We start from the raw sequence: 13981 nt of genomic DNA on the forward strand, positions 1-13981 counted from the left end.
CAAGTGAGCTGCAGTCAGGAGGGGTCTCCATAACTACCTGAGAACTCTTAGAAGGTGAGCCTCATATGTGCATGTTAGATGACCAAGATTAGGAACATGGACCCATACCCCACAATATCTCCAAGTCCCCAGCCTCATCTCATTACTTGCTGAACGTTCCAACCACACTGTGCTCTGTATCCATTTTTAACTACACCCAGTCTTCTGATCACCCCATGCCCATGCCTACTGCTCTTTTGTTCTGGAATGTTCTATCTTCTTTTTTTTCTGGCTAACTACTCATGCTCATATATTAATATTCGGCTCACACATCTCCTCCGTAAAAGCCTAGCTCTGACTGTGAACTTAAATTGGGGGCCTGGGTTTTACACTGAATCCTGAGGCCACAGGAAGCCAGCAGGCTATAACTGGATGCAGCCGGCCTCTATGGGAAATCGGACAGGAAGAACTTCTATACAGCCCTCTGCGTGTGCCAACAGAGCCAGGAAAAGGGACTCTGCCTGTGAGGGGCTTTGATGCCTCACCTTTCAATGCCCGTTTCTTCTCCGAGCCCCGTGTTGCTTGTTTCTTGAAATAAGTGTGGATTCTATTTGGTCCACACCCAGGGGAGCAGGCGTTTGTGAGCCATGCACCACGTCAAGTGCTATGTTTGGTAACAGAATTCCTAGACCTAAGGACCTCGCTTCCCAGAGAGGGCCTGTCTATCCTCTGCTGTTAGCAAATCCGATACCCACTTGAAACAACCTCCCACTTAAGTCGGTAGATAAGCTGCTAAAATCCAAGAAGTCAACAGATGCAGATAGCACAGTATCATTCAGCATGGTGCAGGGTCAGCCTGGAATAACGTACGAGAGAGTTGCGATTAGTATTACTATATTATTAGACATTATTAGACTATGTGATTAGTAATAATATAACACTATATTATCACTATTGCTAAAGCTGGTGAGCTCCTGAAATGTCAGTGGACTTATCAAACCACAGATTCATTTCTTGCTCATGAGACATCTGATATAGGCAAAGAAGTCCTCCTCCATCGGTCTATCCTGTACACATAGCCTCGGGTCGTCTGAATGGGGAAGGAGAGTAGATAAAGGAAGCATGTCAACTCCTAACTGCCTCTGTCTAGAAGAGACATCTCGATCTCATTTCTCTGAATCTATTGGTCAAAATGGGTCAAAAGACTTAACCTGATTCTTAGGAGGATAGGAAATATGTGGTAGCCCTGGACAAGTTGGTGATGAATACCATTTCTCCTATAATTAATGCAGCGGAGAAGAATATACTTGCTTCTCAGCTCATTTGCAAGAAAGGTTTGGGAACAATGAGGCACCTAGAGAAAAGACACACAAGAATGGCTCAGGGAAATTACTGGGCTTTCCAAATATTCAGTTCCTTCTCTGCAAAGCGGGCATAGTAGGAGTGGCCAGCTCCATGGAGCTGTTTGGAGGCTTGCATGATAAACATGGTGATACAAAGGGGCTGGCTGGCCCATTGCCTGTTCCATAACCATGAAATTGGTCAGCAGCTATTTACCTAGCTCTTTGGCTCAGTGCCAGTGAGCAGTGATCTCCCCCTCACCCCGAGTGGTTCTTTTCAGTTCTTTTATTTGAGTCTTCCTGTAGCAAGTCTCTCTGTCTTTCTGTCTCTGTCTCTGTCTCTCTCTGTCTCTCTCTGTCTCTCTCTCTCTCTCTGTGTGTGTGTGTGTGTGTGTGTGTGTGTGTGCATGTGCACGTGCATGCATGCATGTGCTTGTGCACTTGAAGAGGCCAGAGGAAAATGTGAGCCATCCTGTTCTGACACGTATTCTTTTGAGCAAGGTCTATCACTGAACCTCGAGCTAGGCTTGTTGACCCTGCAAAGCCCCTGTGATCTTCCCATCTCTGCCCAACACAACACTGGAGTTACAGGCCAGTGGGAGCCATACCTAGATTTTTAAGATGGGTGCTGGAATCCAAATTCAGATAAGCATACTTACCGGTCAAGATCTTCCCCCTCCCTCCCCCTCCCTCTCCCTCCCTCCCTCTTCCTTTCCAGCTCCTGCATTATCCCTGTTAACTCTACCTGTGAAAGGGTAGAAAGGGAGCTGACAGCACTCATCACGTAAGATCGCTGTGGGGGCTTGCTGTTTAAAGTACTAGTAATGCAGTTATCTGACAGTAATCCAAAAATGCTAGGGAATAATGTTGGAATGGGAGGAGTGGGTATCTTACAGGATGGAGTAACGGTCAGCAGCAAGAGAGAAAGAATCAAACAGCAGCCCAGCAGTGGTGGCACTTACCTTTAATCCCAGCACTGGGGAGGCAGAAGCAGGTGAATCTCTGACTTTGAGGCCAGCCTGGACAGCCAGGGCTACACAGAATAACCCTGTCTCAAAAAACCAAAAGAGAGAGAGGAGAAGGAAGGTGGAGAAGGGAAGAAGGGGGACTAGTAGTAATAGTGGTGGTGGTGGAGGAGGAAAGGGAAGAGGAGGAGGAGGAGGAGGAGGAGGAGGAGGAGGAGGAGGAGGAGGAGGAGGAAAATGACTCAAACAGCAACATAGATGAATCTTAAAAATTCTACCTTGTGCAAAAGATGCCATGTGAAAATAATCCCACTTAGATGAAATCTAGAAAAGATAATTAAGAGTAACCAAAAGCAGATTGGTGATTTCCTGAGGCTGGAGTTATGTGGGACATATGAGAATTGGGGATGGAGTGGTTGCCAGAAATACTCTGCATGTTGATGGCTGGAATGACAAAGAGTACACCTGCTTGTCAACAGTCATGGGCCTAAGCACCTAAAATCAATGCTGGGGGCTGGGAAGAGGCCTCAGTCTACAGTGCTTGCCTTGGCAAGCATAGGTTTCATCCCCAGAACTGTCATTAAAAAAAAAAAAAAAAAAAAAAAAAAAAAAGCTCAGTGTGGTGGCACACACGTGTGATCCCAGAATTGAAGGGAGAGAGACAAGCAGATTCCTGGGGCTTGCTGGCCAGCCAGCCTCATCTACTCAGTGAGCTGTAAGCCAGTGAGAGACTGTCTCAGAGTACAATGGGCAGCATTCCTGAGCAGTGACATCTGAAGCTGTTCTCTGGCCCCCACTTGCACGTGTACAAACGCTCGCATAGACCTCGGTACACATGGACCACACGTGTGCACTCACATACACACTCGAGAGCGATGCTTCTATGTCATGTAGTTTACACATCGGTAAAGTACATTTAATTAACAAAGAGAAACAAGAACAAACATAAGAAGATGAGTATGTTGGAGCAGGCAAATTGTAACTCCGATTCTGGAAAATGGTCAGAGATGCCCCTGACCTATCTATCAATAGCACATCCTGTTCTGGAGCCCTTTGCTCTGGTCCCTTTCCGCTGGGCATCTGCTACAGCTGTGCACATCCTGGTCTCTGTTTCCTGCCATTGAGACAGCCCGCTTAACCTCTCTGTTTTGTCAGTAAACCTAGGGACTGATGAGCAGGAGGGGTGCAAGATGCCAGAGGTGAGGTGGGAGCCCCACAGAGGAATGCGAATGTTGGCATCCACACCCTAAGCTGGAGGGGATGTTGACCCCTCTGTCTTTGAGGGGCCGGTGACTATGATTCATGAGTTAGTGTGGGAGGTGGTGGGGCTGTCATCTGACGGTGATGCATCAGTCCTCAGATCCTTTACTGTAAATTAGTGTGATGAGAATAAAACACCTCTCTCCCTGCCCAACTTAAGACACTTGCTCAAAGTCCCTTAACTAGAAGTGGCAGAGCTAAGATTTGAACCCTGTCCATCTGGCATGAACCTACAGAAAGCACATGCCTCATACCCTTGCATGTCCAGCATACATAGCAAATGCCCCTGGAAATAGCTTCAGGGCCCCATAGCAGCAGTGGAAGCAGCTAGAGTGGCCTTCCCCTTACTTTTGTCTCAAGGAAATATAAATCGTACCAGGAGTCCCAGATCCAAGGAAGTCAGCTTTTCCTAGTCCTTTCAGAGAGATAGGTACCACACAGGTAGAAGAGAATGGAGAGAGAAGATCCTGTCTACCTTTAGAAGCAGTGCTAGATTGGGAGGAAGCAAAGGTTGCAGAGGGAGGGGTATCAGGACTCTGAATAACTAACTGGTAGACACCAGTAGAAGCATCTTTAAATAAGGATTTCTCTCAAGACATATGGGAAGGGTCTCATGGGATTTCGGGGCACCAGTCAATCCAGGAATAGCCTGGAACCAGGAAGTACTGCTGACACACTTTCATATCACTGATCTCCTTCCCTTTCTGGCATATGCTCTGTGCTTCTATTTCCCTACTGATAGGGTTCCTCTGCTTTTCAGATCCAGGAAGCCAGAAGCATGGATATCTTTGCGTGGCCAGCTGCTCAGGATGCCAGAATGCCTGTCAATCTGTCTGTCTGACTCCTTTTTCTTCCCACCAGTCCTAAATTTTAAGGAAAGAGGCCTGGCTGGTGTTGGGCCAACAGTTCTTCCCCACCTGTGTGTGTGTGTGTGTGTGTGTGTGTGTGTGTGTGTGTGTGTGTGTGTGTGTGTGTGTGTGTGTAGAAGGCAAGGGATCTGCTAACTTGCTTTGCTACCTGTCCCTTGCACTAGAGATGAGTCTAGGTGGCTAAGATAACATGAGAAGGGGTTGCTGGCCAAAGGGCTGAGAAGCCTACTGAAGACAAATCCACATACATACATATCCATGCATATTGTTAGCTGGCTTAATCTGGGCTCAGGAATTTTCAAATTGCTCCCACATGCAGAGATGCCTCCAAGTCGCTGTCACGCAGACATCAGACAGAGCACTGCATCTGTTCACCCAGCTCAGGCCGTTCAAGGCAGCAGGCCCAGCCTCTCTCTACACCTACCAGTCATGGCAGCAATGGGCCTATAGTCTCCATTTATTTCTGAACCCTTTCTCACTCAGATCACATCTCTCTAGCATTTGGCTCAGTGCAACCCTGGCTTCTGGCCCTTTGGATTCATTACCAGTCCTTGGTTCTCTCACCCAGGCTTGGACTGAAGTGGGTCCTGGGTTCTGATAATGTCTCCGCCTTTTCCAGGATGTTCTCAGGAAGTCCACTACCCAGCACCTTTAAGCCCAGTGTCCAAATCCTACTGATCATCCGTCCCGCTGGCAGAACCGATAGGGTCTGACCACACTGATGACTCCAACAGCATCCCACGGCTTTGGCCATTCCTTCTATACTTGGCCAAGCTTTCAGGCTTCGGTTCAGCATTGTGTGAGTTTAGGCTCCATATCAAACCCTACACCAGGTGCTGGGACACAGAGATGTACAGCTGTCCATCGCCCGAAGAAAGCCACAGACATGGCGAAGGTTTAGCTGTAGCCGAGGAGCATGTCGGACATTCAGTAGCTATCAAGAGGCAGCTACCAGAAGCCACCCCGCCAGAGGAGAATGCACGGCAGCCCAGAATGTCAAAGATAATTCTGGTCCTGGCATGGCGAGCTGCAAGATAAGAAGTCTTTGTTACTTCCTCCTCTGTGGGCACAATGAGGTATTCATGCGACTCCCCTCGGGACTCGGGAAGCATTTTAGGCCCAAGAAAGGCCCGTGCGTCATCATAATTGTGTAAAATGGCTGTTCTCTTCCTATCCCACTCCCTTGACAAATCCTGGTCAGGCAAGATTAAGCCGTATTGATGCTGCTTCCACTGCTCATCCAGCTCCCTTCATTGGTCTTTGATTGTGACTTCCAAGGAGCTAACTGGAGCATCATTGATCAGGTCATCGGTCACTGTCATGATCCTTTGACATTCAGACACTATATTCAAGGACCCACCGATTCCCCATGTGTTTCGGTGCAGATTATCCCAGGGGACATCGTGGTAACTGGGAAAGACAGCCTTCCATATTCAACTGAGACCCAGAGCCGATGTTAAACAGTAGTGAGTCGAGCAATGGAAATCCTGAGTTTGAATCAGTCAGGAGCAGCGAAAGCTGGGCAATTTGTGTAACCTCTCTGAACCTCAGGGTTTTTTGGCTTTTGTCTTGATTGTAGTCAGTAGGTAACTTCAGGAAATGACTTTATAGTGTGGTGTCAGCAGAGGCACTTGCTATTCCATGTTTATGGTGGAACTACTCAAAACGGCCAGAAAATAGAACCTACCTAGAAGTCCTCCAGGACGAATGGACAAAGAGAATGTGGTAAACGTACAGAGCAGAATTTTTGTGCAGCCATAAAGAATGAGAGCATGGCATTTGCAGGAAAATAGATGCAACTGGAGATTATTATGTTAAATTAATTAGGCCAGACTTGGAGAGACAGACACCACACTTTCTCTTTTGTGCAGACCCTAGATTTGAAATTATATACGTCTGTATATATGGGGGGAGGTCAAGAAATACGGAGGGGGTCATGAAAGGGACAGAAAAGATCTGACAGTGAAATGCATGTAGGACAGAGGACTAAGGAGAGAAGGATGGAAGGAGTCCTCTGGGGGAAGGGGTGTGGGAGAGGGCAGCAGGTGAGCAGAGGGACTACATGACTGTCCCTTAACAGATGACTGGTAAGTGTGGCTTCCATTTCTATGGCCTAAGCAAGTTGGCAAAGTAAAATAGATGGACGCGGTCTTCACCCTCGGGAAGCTTACACTCACGAGTGAATAGTCTCACCTCTGTGAAGTAGCCTCCTCCCTCCAAGATCAATCCCGAAGGACAGGCCACTGTGATCCCAACTTCATACAAACACTTGGAAATGCAGGGCAATCAGGTGACTCAGCCACAGACTCGGAACCCGAAAATGGGGCTGGGGACTACTCAGAATTGAACTGGATCTAGAGGTCCCTTCTCACCCTCTGCCTGCACCATCTCACCGAACATATCTGAGTGGGGAGTCATCAGGAAGCAGGTGGGGGGATCGGGCTGGACTGGAACCAGACAGATTTCACAGAGTTGGTGACCATGAATGCAATATTTTGTTTCCTCATTTGCAGAATGGCATTAATGATGTACACATGCCCGGGTCCAGAGGGGCTGGGTGGACCTAGTTAGCAAGTGTCATCAAAAGGCTACAGTGAGCTGGGGACTGTTTTAACTGGTACAGGTGAACCCTTGAGTAAGACTATGATCTGGTCCCAGTGAGTGTCTGGAGGGAGAGGGGAGAATGGGATCTCATTGGAAGTTCATCCCAAACAGCTTTGCCATTGTGTTAAGACGGTGGAAAGATTTGCAGATACACAGGAACTTAATACAAGCGAAGAAACACAGTAATGATTACAGTAGCGACAGTTGGCATGTACAAAGGTTTCTCTCCATGAAGGTTTTAAGTGGACCCATTTTACAGATGAGAAAGCTGAGCCCCAGGGAGGCTGTTATTTAATAGCAAGTGGAGTAGTGGAAACTAGGTGCTGTGACTTCTAGTCCTAAATGTCACCCCCAATGACCAGTCTCTGGTTCCTTGTACCTCAGAAATTTATTTGGAAGCATCTGGAAACCTTGTCAAAGGCTTTATCATTGGCTCCAGAGCTCAGGAAACCTCATCCCTCGTCTTGAATATACAGCTTAGATGTAAAGCCAGAGGCTCAGCTTCACGCCAGGGAGCAGAGTGCCCTGATGTTAGCTGGCAAGCTTCTTCCTCCCCATCCCCAGCCCCTGCCTCGGAAGGTACCTCACCACCAGGCTTTACATCACTGTTGGCCAAGCCTAGAGCCTGGATTGTGTCTTGAATGTGAAAGCCAAGTGAGAGGCTTTAATGCAGCTCTCTTTCTGAGAATCTCAAATGGCATTACCTCTCATGTCCTCTCTCAATGTCTCCAGAAAGCTGGCTGGCAGCCTCATCCAAGATCTATAGATCGTGGGGCTGGGGATGGCCAGAAACAGGAAACGACTCTTTCAAGGTCACCGGGGAAAGTTTTGGGCAGAGATTATCAGTCTTACGTCCTATTGGTCCCCTCAAGTGTGTTTTCACAGTAATGTCACAGTTGTGACACCCTGCCTGGGCACTCAGCAGGAGCATCCAGAAGCCAAAACACAGCAAAGGAGAGTGGTGAGAGTGCCATTCAGGATAGCTAGCGGGGTCATGTAGAGGGAAGATGACAAGGACACTGGGGTCTGCATTGGTGTACTATTCCAGCTTACAGCTGAGTAGGGCTGCATATGACAGTGCCCACAGGTCACGGCAAGTCACTGAGGGTCTGCAGGCACCTAACCCGAATCAATTAGCAAACCCATTATTTAAGGGTAAATGTGTCTGCAACAAATCCCTGCCATTGATTAAAGCTAACATTGGATCGACAGTTAACACTTGGGGCAGAATACTGTTAGTTCTTCATCTCCAGTCAGGATTGGGGGTGGGGGGGCATAGTCTAGGGAGGTAGTACTCAGGTACCACCCTGTGTAGAGGTAGTGTGTTTATAAGAGGAGCACTGGGGAGGCGGGGACAGGTGGCCCTGGAGCTAACTGGCTAGATAGTCTCATCTACTTGGTGGGTTTCAGGTCAGAGAGAGACCCTGTCTCAAATAAAACAAAGTAGGTGGCACCTATGGAAGAACACCCAAAGTTGTCCTCTGGTCTCCATATGCACTCACATGCTTGTGACCCCACGTCCACACATGTAACTGCATTTACACAAATACATACATGTATATATGTACACATGACACACATATACACACACAGAGACAGAGACAGAGACAGAGACAGACAGACAGACAGACAGACAGACAGACAGAATCTGTTGAAGTTGGAGAACCCCGGGCCACTTAGTAAGTATGAAAGTAATAGAAATAAGTCAAGGTCAGTGTCTGATGGGACCAGACTAGAACCACATAATGCTGTCAGCTCACAGTAGGTTCAGCTGAGCCAACAAGAGGAAATGTATCCAAGGTACTCGCTCAGTGATAGAAGCCGCCATTGTGGACATTCTCACCAAGGCAATGTCATTGTAAGGATACTAGACAGGATGACCTAATACCAGTGTGCTATGATGAGAAAGACGGTTATTACCTATCCAGAGGGAGCCAGTGACTTGCCTTCATGCATGGTCCAAGCCTCTGTAGTTATCATCCATGCCATGATTGCTCATGCTATTATAATAAAAAGTAGACATTATCTATGGACTTCTGCCTGTGTGCAGGATGCACTCTTAAACTCTTACTAAGGTCCACAGTAATATTACAGGGTGGTCTTACAGTCCACATTCTGTAGATGGAGAAGAAAAAAACCAAGACTTCAAACGTAGTAGTTTCCCAAGGTTGCTCTTCGAGCGAATGGAGATCCCAGGGACATTCAACACATTGCCCGACTGTAGCACTGTTAAAATGGATTATGCCTCACACGCTCTCTGAATGTATGCAGGTTGTAAATCTAGTCTTGTCACTCCCACTAAGGAAAATAGATTGGATTATTAGTCTGCACGAATGATGTCATCAGGATGACCTTGGACCCACTCTCGTTCATTCAAAGAGGAAGTGTTTGTACAAGCGTCAGTCCATAAGTGTATTCTCTCCCTCCTTCCCTCCCCCCACCCCCTCTGTCTTTGTCTCTCTGCCTTTCTCTTCTCTTTCTCTTACTCCTTTTGTTTGAGTCAAGTTCTCACACTGTCACCCAGGGTCTTGAATGGCAACCCCCCCTTAAATACCCAAATTCTGAAACTTCAGGTGTGAGCCCACCATGTTCAGCTAGCATTCTTAACAATGCAATGACTATTGGCTTGAAAGTCCCCAAATTTTGGTAGTAGGATCTCATTCCACATTCTGCATATCTTCCTTAGTTATTTTGAAAGGTTCCTCCAAAGATGCCCCCACAAAGAAGTTGTGATGGTTAATTTTAACTGTCATTCTTGAGTCATCTGAGAAGAGAGTCTCAATGAGGAGTTCTCTAGATTGTGTTGGCCCCTGAATGTGTTTGTGGCTACTCTCTTGATTATGTTAATTGATATGGGAAGAACAAGCCCACTGTGAGTGGTGCCATGCCCTAAGCTTGGGTCCTAGGCTACACAAAAGTGAAAAAGGTGAGCTGAGCAGAAGCATGCGTGGTTAATTTTTCTGTACTCTTGACTGTGGATGTGATATGACTAGCTATTCTAAGATCCTGCCATTTTGCTTTCCCACTATGGTGCACTACCATCTGCCATTGTGAGCTAAAATAAACACTTTCTTTCCTAAGTTGTTTTTTTGTCAAGGTATTTTATCATGGCAACAGAAATGAAATGACGACAGCAAACCATCAGTTGTAATTATGCCTGGCAGCCAATCACCCCTTCCTCCCCGTAGACTGCCTTCTACTTCTTCATGTCCCTCATCTACTTAGCTCTCTGAGGTCAGCTTCCTACCTAATTGCACTGTCTTCTGTCCCCAGGCCACAGGTACTTCATTCATTCATGGCTCATTCATTCATTTATTCTAATATTTATTGAGGATCGAATCTGTACTAGAGCCTGGAGAGAGAAGAGTCAGCAAGGGTATGTGATCCCTGCTCTTGTGTGGCTGATGTTCTAGCTGGGGATGTGGAAACATGAAGTTGACAATGAGGTTGTCAAATGAATTAGTAAGAAGACTTCAGATGCAGACAGCAATGTTAAAGGAACAATAATGATTGCCTGGGTGGAAAAGCACTGAGGATAGGAAAACACCACCCCATACCTCTTTACCCTATTTGGGGTTCGTAGGTGCCCCCTGTCATCAGATCCCAGGCTACCATGCTCTGCATCCCTCCCCACCTCCTTCTTCTGAGACTTTTCTCTGTGCCCAGGGAACGTTTTGCAATATAAAGATTGGTCAACTCCATTGGGGGCCAACTCTGACACCTGTTCTAGCTACCATAGTGACCCCTAATGGGACCGAACTTCAGGCTCCAGTTAGCCCACTTGCTTCTGTTATCTTTCACACTATCCTGGTGCTGTGTTTCCTGAGAGCATCTTGCAATTAAGCCACCTATATTTGTTCTCTTTGTGGATGTCCGGGCAAAGGGAAAACATACAGCTCAGCCTAGCTGTGCCTAAAACCAAACCGTGAAGTCATGGCTGCGAAGGCCTAGACGGCTTGCTTCCACCCTATGCTGGTTACAGCCTGTATGTGAAGCAACAGAAGTCTGGGTGTAATGGGACCAGGGAGAGGGGCCAGAGCTGGTGACTCCTTTCCTAGAGTCCAGAAAGGAGAGGAGAGGGATGGGAAGTGAAGTCAGAGAGAATGGCAGTTAAGCATCATTTTAATTTTAGACAAAGCTTTCAGGGGGCCTTTTCTTTAAGAGGTCCTCTGGGGACTTTGCAAAGAATGGCTGTGCAACTGTGGGGACTTGGTAAAGGCTGGTTCAGCTGGGACCAGGGTCTCTTAGGTATCCTAAAATAGCCTGATGCTTCCTGCCCTTCAAGGATGTCACTCAAAGATACCATTCTGTCCCCTACTATTTTCTGTTTTTTTTTTTAAATTAGGCACTCCCATAGAGCATCCCCCTGTAAAACCTAAATCGTCATATATAAAAGTGAGGGTTGATTCAGACACACCTGATCGGGAAGGGTGGAGCCATGGCCTGTGTCAAACCAAAGTGCCAGGTGGTAGTTGCATTTCCCCCGGGTCCTGTGTCATACACATTGTCGCCATGACTACCCAAGTATGGCAATGGGACAAAAACATGCCACATCTCGTAGGCATGACACTCCAAGAGCTACATGGGTATTCAGAATCCATATCCCTTCCGAGTAACAATCTCATAAAGCATCACTTCTGGAATTTGAGTGAGAGGTGTAATTGTGTTCCTGCTTCTGGGGTAGGGATCTCTGACTTTCTATTCCTTAGGCAGAACAGTGTTCACCATCCCGTCTCACCTACCACCACCCTATAACTCCAGAGTGAGTGCTGTGCCTGTTTAAGAGAAAGCAGGCCTAGCTGGAATCATGAAAATTGTAGCCTGGAAGTGAGTTGGAGGTTGAACAAGACCCTTCCTAGCAGCCATGAGTTAGGCTATCCAGAGAACCCGGCCTCTTGACAGAGATAACGCACACTCAGGCCCTGTGGTTCGCATTCATGGCCTGGCCACTTTCTTGGACCTCTGCCTGCAGCTTCCTGAGTGTAAGGTGGACCTCTCTAGTGGAGCTCCAGATAGGTCTTTGGATTTCCCTGCAGCAGCTGCTCAAGTCTGGCTCTGGACTTCTTCCTTTCACAGTGGCCCGGGGACAGTCCCAGGCCTCTCGGGCTGAAACCTTCCATCCCTCTTTCTTCTTCATCGCCCATATCTAGGTCTTATACAGAATATAGGTAACCATCCGTGTATTTCAAACGATCCCTGACCCTGCCCTCTTTGTCTACCATGCTACCGCCATCATGGCCAAGAGACAGATGGAGATGGCTACCAGCATCTTCACTTCCTTTATCTCAAGAGTCTCTAGCCAGCCTTGCTCTGGGCACCATCCCCTGACTCCATTAGATGTACTCTTGACATACCCACAGGGTTCTTTATAGAAAACACTTAATGTCAGCATCCAGCTTAAAATCTATATGACTTCTGAGTGGGTCAGTACTTAGAATAAACTCCTCACATGGTTTCAGGATGAATGGGGCCATCTGAGCTCATCTTTTTTCCACTCTTCCTCGTGCTTTCTTATGCTGACCATAGTGGCCTCTCTTTCTCAAGCCAAGCTTATTTCTCATCACAAGACCTTGGTTCCAGTTGACCCCCACCTGGAGCAGCCTCCCTTGGAAGTTCCCTCCGCAGAGACACTTCTTAGCCTCCCCATCACAACTCATTCTCTGCTCACCCATCACTCAGCACATCCACTGCCCCATAAATTTGCCATCACCTGACACTGTCATGCTTAATTACTAGAATGGTAGTAATCATGAGACGTGTTTTATGGCTCTATTCATAGTATCTCGCCCAGGAGGATGAAGATGGGAGGGTCCCACGCATAAAAATAAGACGCCCAATAAATATTTCTTCCACTAAGCCATGAGGTTGACACATCACCTGGAACAAGGTAACCCTCCAGACTTTCATTTTCTCATTAGCACAGTGGGAGAGAATGAGCCAGGCTCATTCAAGGCTGTGTTCAAGAACGTCCCTGGTTCTGACGTTTTCTGAAGCAGTACTCATAAGATTGCATCAGGACGGATGAGTGGATGGTAGATGGACGACAAGAAGGAAGGGGGGATAATGGAGGGAGGGATACATGGATGGTGGAATGAGGGAAAGGGGGATGATAGAAAGAAAGGAAGCTGAGTGCATCACTGAGAAAGAGATGAATTGTGGGATAAGGAAGGAAAGGAGAGAAGAAGGTGGAACTGATGGAGAGAAGGGTGAATGGGGAAACGCATGGAGGAATGGATGGGGAAATGGTATTTGTGGATTTTACTGAAGAAACCCAAGATGGGAAAAGTTAGCAGGAAGATAGGGGCAGAGAAAGAGAGCAGATAGCAGCAGTCAGAATGTAGTTTTCCTATTCAAACTCTCCAACTGAAAGAGAGCTACCATCTTCCCAGCCCAGGGGACCATCATTGCCTATGGCTGTGCCTATACATCGTTGCCAACAGAAGTAGCCATTCACTGGTCAAGAGCTCTATAGAGGACGTAAAAGGAGCCAGAGAGGAGTGTGTTGGCAAGGCCAGCATCCCTGTCTTCTCTGAGTGTCAATGACTTTCTTGCTCCTACAGGTTCAAAGAGCACTTCATTGTACAGGAAAAGTACAGCTAATGAGAAACAGGCTCTCTGACTCCAGCCAGCTAGGGAAGCCCAGGAGACAGAGGAATGCCTCCTAGAACCTGACTGTGGGCATCCGCAAAGAGGGGTCATTTCCTCCCTTGCTCTGGGACCAGTGCAACTAAGGGCAGGGGTGGGGACAGGCTGCTGAGAGGTAGACTTGGAGCCACAGCAGAGCCATTGATGGGGTGGGGCTTCTGGACTGGTTTCTTTCTCATATGCTGGATCTTTGGCTTGGAATCCAAGTCAGACACCAATAATGACAGCAGCTCCCTAACACTGGACTGTTGGGATACCAGCTGTGGCAACATAGCAGGAAGACTGCTGGCTCTGGTTTGTGGACTCTGGCCCTCGGTGT

The 13981-nt window shown here is 47.5% G+C and overlaps 1 protein-coding gene across 5 annotated transcripts in view; it reads left to right on the forward strand.

The window, feature by feature from the left end:
- Nucleotides 1-13981, forward strand: part of Syn3 (synapsin III) — a 457540-nt gene that overhangs the window by 262225 nt on the left and 181334 nt on the right. The gene's annotated exons all lie outside the window — the stretch shown is intronic.

Source organism: Rattus norvegicus, chromosome 7 (genome assembly GCF_036323735.1).
Source record: "Rattus norvegicus strain BN/NHsdMcwi chromosome 7, GRCr8, whole genome shotgun sequence".
NCBI classification, from domain to species: domain Eukaryota; kingdom Metazoa; phylum Chordata; class Mammalia; order Rodentia; family Muridae; genus Rattus; species Rattus norvegicus.